The following is an 8392-nucleotide window of genomic DNA, read 5'->3' as shown; positions in this document are numbered from 1 at the left end:
TTGATACAACAAAGTACGTAGTAATTTCTGGGGTAGTGGATCTTTTGTTTGCTCCGTTTTGTTATATGATTTTGTCTTTTATGTGATGCAGAACAGGAATTAGCTGTAAACCAGTTTTAAGTGAGTCAGAGCTGTTTAATTCTAACTGATTTTATTACATTATTTCTAATCTTTTCCTGCAAATAATAAATGAAATAAAAGTGAAAAATGTTTCTCATTTATCTCATTTACACATGAGACTCATAATAAGATATAAACATCACTGTAAAGTCTCCCTCTCTGTCTCTACTGTTACTATATTTAGTAAAACTATCAGGATTTTTTGGCAACTAACAGCACTCTACAAACATAGCATTAATTGAATCAAAATGTAAAGACTGACACATTGCATTGTCTTGTATTGCGTCGTATCGTATTGTATCGTATTGTATCAGAATTGAATCGTTTCGAACCGAATCGTTGGCCGCTTAAAGATTTATAAAATATATCGTATTGTTGAACATGTATTGAGATACGTATCGAATTGTCTCAGTCAGTGAGATTCACACCCCTAGGCCTGATGCTATCAGCTAGTGTTTGTGAATCGTACTCCTTACAGCAGTGGTTCCCAGGCTTCTTTGGCTCATGATCAAATATCGGCAATATATGGTTAAAACATATATTATAATGCTCTCTCTTAACCCACCATATTTAATTGAGCGGCTGAGGTTGTGTTTTTAACATTATAAAGATTAATTTAATTTTAATTTAGCAATTATTTATTTAAGTATCTGTCAAACCCATTTTGAGGTCCTGACCCAAGGTTGGGAACCACTGCTGTAAGGAGTACATACCAAATTCTGAAACTGAAAAGAAAAGATCTGAAACTGAAACAGAAAGATCCGAAAGTGAAAAAAAGATTTGAAACTATAAAAAATAATATTCGAATCTGAAAAGATAAAATTTGTAACAGAAAGAAATAGGATCTCAAATATCAAAATAATTACCAGAGTGAATCATAATTATACTTAACCTGAAAATTTTTATTGAGGGGCAACACTCTTCTCTTCATAAGCTCATAAGCTCGATTCTCCTGGCTCTTATTTTGATAGAACTAATTTAACTTCCAGGTCAGATGTCTGCCTTTCAACGGTTTTCAAGTCAACAAGTAAGAAATAAGATAACACCAGTATAATTTACAATAATTATTTGGATTTCTCTCTTGTTTTTATTTCTGCCAGTAAAAATAGAAAATTAGCTCCCTTGACCAATTTTTCTTTGCTGGCTTAAAAGCACTAACTTGAGGGTATACTCCCTCTTGTGGCATAAATAGGCAACAATTTGGGGTTTCATCTGTACATTGTGTGAGTATACCTATGAATTACTGGTTAAAAATTACATATTTATTTTTCAAGGAGGAATCTGACTGTTCAGTTATCTCTGTGCAAGCAGCTACAGTCTGAGAGGCTACACTTGACATTTAGGCTAAAAACATGGTGTAAATGGCGTCTTTTTGGGTCAAATTTTAATGTCGCAACTTACGGACACTTGGATTACACCACATGAGCAGTATGAGACATTTTGTGGGGGTTTTTGTGTGTATTCTTTTAACATTTTAAAATTGGTCACTGTTCACTTCAATTGTACTGGATTTGGCTGCAACACTGTTTTCCACAGAAACCCCGGGAGTGTTTTGTGAACTGGAGATCTTCACTCAGTGAATTTTCATTTTTGGGGGAACTACTGCTTTAGGACATTACAACCTTCAAATATTAATGTTGTATTTGCCTTTAAACAATATCCAATGAATATTTATTATATTGATATATATTTTTTATTTTCATAAAGTTACTTTAACTTCTGTGTCAAGTCTTCCTGTCAGTCATATCAAAATGGAAAACAATACATGTATGTTTTAGCAAACAGGACATTGCAACCTTCAAACATTAATTCTGTGTTTGCCTTCAACTACAATGAAATTACATTAAATAAACAATATATCAATATATATAATATATATGGCTTGTGTCAGTTAGGCAATGAAGGAAAGCATCACTAAAGGCACAAATATTATAAGTTAAAGGCAAGATATTAGTTAAAAGCAAATACAGAAATAGTATTTGAAGGTTGTGTTGTCCCATTTACTCAGGGACTTATTGTTTTATGTTCAGATGTAACAGAGATAGCTAAACAGTCACTGGGCACTAGTTTCCTCTCTGAAAAATAAATGTGTAATTTTTAGCCAGCAATTCATAGGTATACTCACACATTGAACAGATGAAACCCTGAGTTATTGCCTGTTTTTGCCACAAGAGGGAGTATACCCTCAAGTTAGTGCTTTGAACCAGAAAACAAAAATGGGTAAAGAGAGCTAATTTTCTTTTTTTTTTGCCAGCAGACATAAAAACAAGAGTAAAAATCTAAATAATGATACTAAAAAAAGGGATCAGTTTTGGTGTAATTTTATTTCTTACTTGTTGACTTGAAAACAGCAGAAAGGCAGACAGTTGACCCGGAAGTTAAATAAGCTCTATCAAAATAAGAGCCAGGAGAATCAAACTCAGGCATAGCATATATGAAGACATGAGTGTTGCCCCTTCATACCATAGTAGGGAATATATCCTATAAATAATAAACCAAAATGTGAAATTGCTCATCTTTAAATCCAAAATAATTTTATAGATTACATCCTAACCAACCATCCTAAGCAATCTATGAACTTTGATAAATATAAAGGCAAAGGGCTGAGTTTCTTCAGTTTTCAGGACACATTATAAGAGACAAAATACTATTTTTTGAACTATGAAGGTAAACACAGAGTAAATGTTTGGAGATTACAAACACATGTATTAAAGATATTTACATCATATCGAAACAAAATACTCGCTTATGCTGGTTTATAATGGTTTATGCGTGTTGGACTAGTAGTAAGAATTTTCATATAAATTATTTCAGATTCATCGATTCTTTAACTAGAATGTAATCTTTCAAGTATTTTAGATGTAAAAATGACCTTTTTTTAATTTTGGTTTAAAATATAGAAAGGGCACACTTAAGGGTATATTTCATAAACGTGTCATAAACAGACAACAACTCTTTGTCTTCATATGTGCTTAATTTATGTGCTATGAGTTATATTTTCCTGGCTCAGACAAATAGACAGTATATAGAATGTTGCATATATATAAGTTCTTGCTGCTCACACAAATTAAACAGGATTTTGAGCGGTGCTCCCTACTAAATCTTTCTGTAGCTGCCAGAGTCAATGCAATTAAAATGAATGTTTTCCCGCACTTTTTATAGTTATTCCAATGTATTCCAATATTTCTTCCTCTTTCATTTTTCCATAAAGTGGACAGTCTTATTCTCGGTTTTGTTTGGAATAAGAAGTCTCCAAGGTTACGTAGACAAGTTTTACAGAGGCCCAAAGCTCAGGGCGGAATGGTGTTACCAAACTTCCTGTACTATTATTGGGCAACAAACATATGAAATTTGAACTACTGGGTCAAATATGGGGATACTGAGGTCCCTCCGTCATGGTTGATTTTGGAGTCAAATTCTGTTCACCCGGTATCACTAAAAGCCTTCCTGTACTCACCCTTGTATTCTTCTATTTCTTGTTATACTGACTGTTATACTATGATAGTGTCCTCCAGTATTAAAATATGGATTCAATTTAGACATCATCTTGGCCTGCAAACACTTTATACTGGGGCTCCACTAGAAATATATATATATACATATACATATATATATATATATATTGTGGTGGATTTATTGGACCATGATGCTGTATTCGCTGTGTAAAGATTTATTTCATCACAACTTACAATTTACAATTTAATTTAGCAGACATTTTTATCTAAAGTCACGTACATCTGAGAGCTAATACAACACACAAGCAAGGATCTAGTCATGAGAGAACAACACGAATAAGTCCCATGAAGCAAAGGTCAAGTCTGACTGAGAGACTCTGACAATCGTTCCACCAGAATGGAAGAGTCTAGCAAGTGACCTTGAACTCTGTTGTGGTGGTCGAATCTGGTGTCTTTCATTTTAGATTATTAGAACATGATGTTGGTCTAAACCGTGGAAGAAAATACAATTGTATTTACCAGAAAATGTAAGTGGTTGTAAGTCACCATTTACGTTTCACTTTCAAAGAAACTGCCCATAAAAATTGTACAGATTTGATATTTGATTAGAACTTTAAAGCGGTGAAGAAATTTTCAGCAAATGCTGCTCTAGATGTGCTTTAATTTTACAGAAATGTCTACTTAAGGATTAACAGAAGTGTCCATTTCTTCTCTAAAAGATAAATCTGTAATTTTTACCCAGTAAATATATAAATAACCTGAGGCACAGCACATCTTAAGACAGAAGTTGTTGTCCCTTTATGCCACAAGAGGGAGTATATGTTTAATGAGCTCAAGGAATTACATACATCACACACCTTATGCTGTGGTGCTATAAAAGAAAGGCTGGGCAGAAATGTATAAAAACACTGCAAACTCTGGATTTTTTGCAGAATACCAACCATGTAAAGGAAAAAAAATAAGAATTCTTTATTCAAGGGTCAGACAGATACAGCTACCATTTCCTGCCACCTACAAAGTTTTATAGGAATGGATTTTTTTTTAATTCGTATAGATATTCTGGGGCAGTGGTTCTCAAACAGGGGTCTGTGGCACAAGTGGATTGGTGAAAAGTTTTTAGACTCATTAATTAAAAAAGAATATCTAAATAAATATCTAGCCTATAGTTTTATTCATAATTCCAACAAATAATATATGTTAAATCTTAGCAGTGCCTTTAGCTATAATGAAATGAGACAGAATAAGCAATGCCTGAAGTGACAATAAAGTCATTTCTGGTTTTGGTTTAACTTATATTCCAATTGCTGATTTGAGGACATGGACCAAAAAAGCAAGTGGATTTTTCATTGTTATTATTTTTTGTTTGTTTCTTTGTTTGTTTGTTTGTTTGATATATCGATATATAATGATATATTGTATATTTGTTTATCCTAATTATCAAAGTTAAATACAGTTTGGGAGGAATGATACATAGACCCCTCTTCAAGATCAAGATCCAGTCGCTCACCTGGTAGAACACATGCCTTATTTGCAAAGGCGGACTCCTTGTGCAGAGTGTTTCATTCCAGCCCTTGGACATGTGCTGCATGTCATCTGTTCTCTCTCTGCCACCTGTCCTATGACATTCTTTAGTCTGCCCTGTTATTGAAGCCAAAAAAAATCAAGCTGTAATGTTATTCAATACATAAGACATGATTTTTAATGTCTGTAATGTGGAAACTAGCTTCTAACCCCTGAGTGGAAAATGAAGTGCTTTTTACCAGCTTATCTCACTGTTAGGAGATATATTTTAAATTATGTTCGGATTCCTCATTAGCTCAACTGTAATTACGCATGTTCCATATGCAAAAACTGCATCCTTACTGCAGCGGCCCTGGTTTGATTCCAGTCAGAGTAGGGAGGAGGCTTAAGTGTTTCTTAAGCAGAGGACAACATGACAAAGAATTGATGAGAGACAGTGAGTTAGTAAAACACTATGGATTGGACTGTGCGGGGATAACATTTGTGGTCGATCTCATGAGAGATGTGCTCATGTAACAATAATAATGATCAACTTTTTTTTATGTACCACTTTTTTTAATGTTACCAAGTACTTTACAAGATAAAATAAAACTAGACAAGGCTGATAAATCTTCCATAACAACAATGCCAGAAATGAAAGTGATCATAACAGGGAGACTTTGGTCAACTTTCCATCAGCAGAGTGATAACACAATTACAGTACTTTCACAGTCTTACATGGTGATACAGTTGATTTCATTTCCACTGGATGCCCACATCTGCCAGGCTCACAAAATGGCATTCATGGACACAGGAAGTACAATTAGGCTTACAAAGTATTCAGTTCTTAAAGGATAACTTCAGTATTTTTCAACCTGGGTCCAATTTCCCCATGTGTATGTGTGTGCATGATTGATGGGGACAACTCATTTTGAAATTGGTCCAGTATTGAGGGATGCAGATGCAGCCAGCAGTCGCGAAACAAGTTGCAACAATATATATGGGGGCAAATGCCTCCTGTAAAACTTCATGCATTGAAAGTGCTTTTTTTTCACCACAGACCAGCTCAGATCACCAGTGTAAACTCTGTTAACTCTGTTAACAGCATGCAAAGCACATCTCTTAACCTTCACTTGCTCCAGGCTGTGTGTGACAAAATCTCATGGGATCTTAGTGTGTTGCCAGAAGAAAACAAAGGAACCATGACTGAGAGCCGGTCAGAGTGGAGTTGGTTGTCCCTGAGTGCAGTTGAGAGTTTCACTATATCGATTACAAAAGAAAAAAAAAAAAAAAAAAAAAGATGCTGAAGTTGTGGCTAATTGTGCTACAAATTGATGCTAACATTCCTGTCCAGACACTGCATCTTGCAGACCATCGGGTCTGCAGTGTACACTTTTCCCAAGATCACTACTGCCAGCCCAAGAAGAGAATACATCCAATTTTAACTCATATGCTACAAGTCTTTAAAGTGGCAGAAAAATTCCTCAAAGTTAAAAGTGTTTGGTGTAAATCATCCCCACTATGGAATAATGGTCACCTTTTATCTAGGGGGAAACCTTTTACTAACAAAGCCTGGGAAGATAAAGGTATTACAACAAGATATTAATGGGGCAAGCACAATCCTTAAATTCCATACAATATTGACAAACATTCTCTTTTAGGGTCAGTTTGTAAAGCCTATAAAGTTCAGTGGGAATCAGCCTTACAAGAACATCCTATTGTAAGTTGGATACAGTGTGCTCCAGATGAATAGTGGCTTATATATATGACAAATTAATCTTACTTGGCTTGGGGGAGAGACATAGCTGAGGTGGAACAAAAACTGAAATGGGTTGTAATTTGGAATAACGTTCCTGATGCCTCCTAAAACCCAAACCATCAGTATATATACATTTGAAATTTTGTCGTAGAGCATACCTTAAAGGGGACCTATTATATACTCCACCCCCCCGGCCCTGCTCCATGTACGCCTCCCGCCGAGCCCACTCCACTGTGATTTGTCGCACTCCCGAGGACTTCCGAAGGGCTGGCGAGCGCTGCCGAGCCCGGCTACCGGCTAATCCAGCTTCATACTGGCCCATGTTGACAAAACAGTCCCCTGTGACATACTGTAGACAGAGAAAAAACACGGAGGTATTTTTCTTTTGCTGGCCGGGAAAAAACAACTCTATTCACTTCTGCCTGGTGCTTGCCTCTTTAGGAAAGCTAAACAAAGGTAATTTTCCCTCACACCCGAACAAACATTTTCTAGGAGCCATTGCTCAACGTGCTAACACTGTGAAATCGTTGTAGACAGCAGAGCAGCGCACAGCGATGTAACTTCCGAAGCAGAGCGGGCAGGCCTAGAGCATATGCCGGGGTATGACCATATAAGTAAGTCTGGCATGCATTAACATCAATGTTACTAGATCGTTAAAAAAGACAGTAAAACAGCGTGCAGAGCCATCCAAAACAGCTTGCAGGGCTCACTTCCAAATGCATGAACCTCATTATCTGACGCTTTGGAATCGTTTAACATGAGTATCCGACATTGTGACAACATTTATAGGTCAAAAAAGAGGAAAAGCATAATAGTTCCCCTTTAAACCGAGAATTAGGCATCAAATAGGACTAGCCCCTGACCCATACTGTTCTTTCTGTTCCCACAGAACTGTTGGCTCCTTTATTCATGTTGTATGAAAATGTGCAGGGATTCTAGATTTCTGGGCAAAAGTTGTTAATACACTGGCAGGACTAATTGGGGTGGTATTACCAATGCTGTACATCCTGCTGTACATCTTCTAAATGACGATTCCTGTCTCTCCCTCACGGCTAAAGCACGCAAAATCTGGCTGGCGGGCCTAACTGCAGCCAAGAAGATTGTAGTCCAGTGCTGGAAACTTCCTCACAATATCTCAAATATTAATTGGCTCTGGAGCTTTTTGGACATTCCTTACCTGAACTACCATCAGCAAGGATTATTGATGCAGGACCAAACACAATTTTAATGTGGATGGATCTGATATCTGACTTGAAAGACTTTCTGTCTAAATAGGACTGCTCTGATCTATCCTGTTGGTTGCTAGAGGGGAGCTGGGGTAGGGGGCAAGAAGGGATAGGGAAAGAGGTTGAGGGCTGGGGGTACATAAACCTAAAATGTAAAATGGCAATTTGCTGGACTGGCTTTTAGCCTATTTGTTATTGTTCCAATAAAAAATGAATGATAAAAAAACCTTAAGTATCCAAAAGTACACATTACAAAGTTCATTTCTATATACACTGCTTATTGTTTGAACCTTGAAACTCTCTGAAACCACCACAATGGTGCTCTGACTTAC

The sequence above is a fragment of the Lutjanus erythropterus genome, unplaced genomic scaffold (genome assembly GCF_056507025.1).
Source record: "Lutjanus erythropterus isolate fLutEry1 unplaced genomic scaffold, fLutEry1.hap2 Scaffold_160, whole genome shotgun sequence".
Lineage (NCBI taxonomy): Eukaryota > Metazoa > Chordata > Actinopteri > Lutjaniformes > Lutjanidae > Lutjanus > Lutjanus erythropterus.
Note: the sequence above shows the minus strand (reverse complement) of the source record.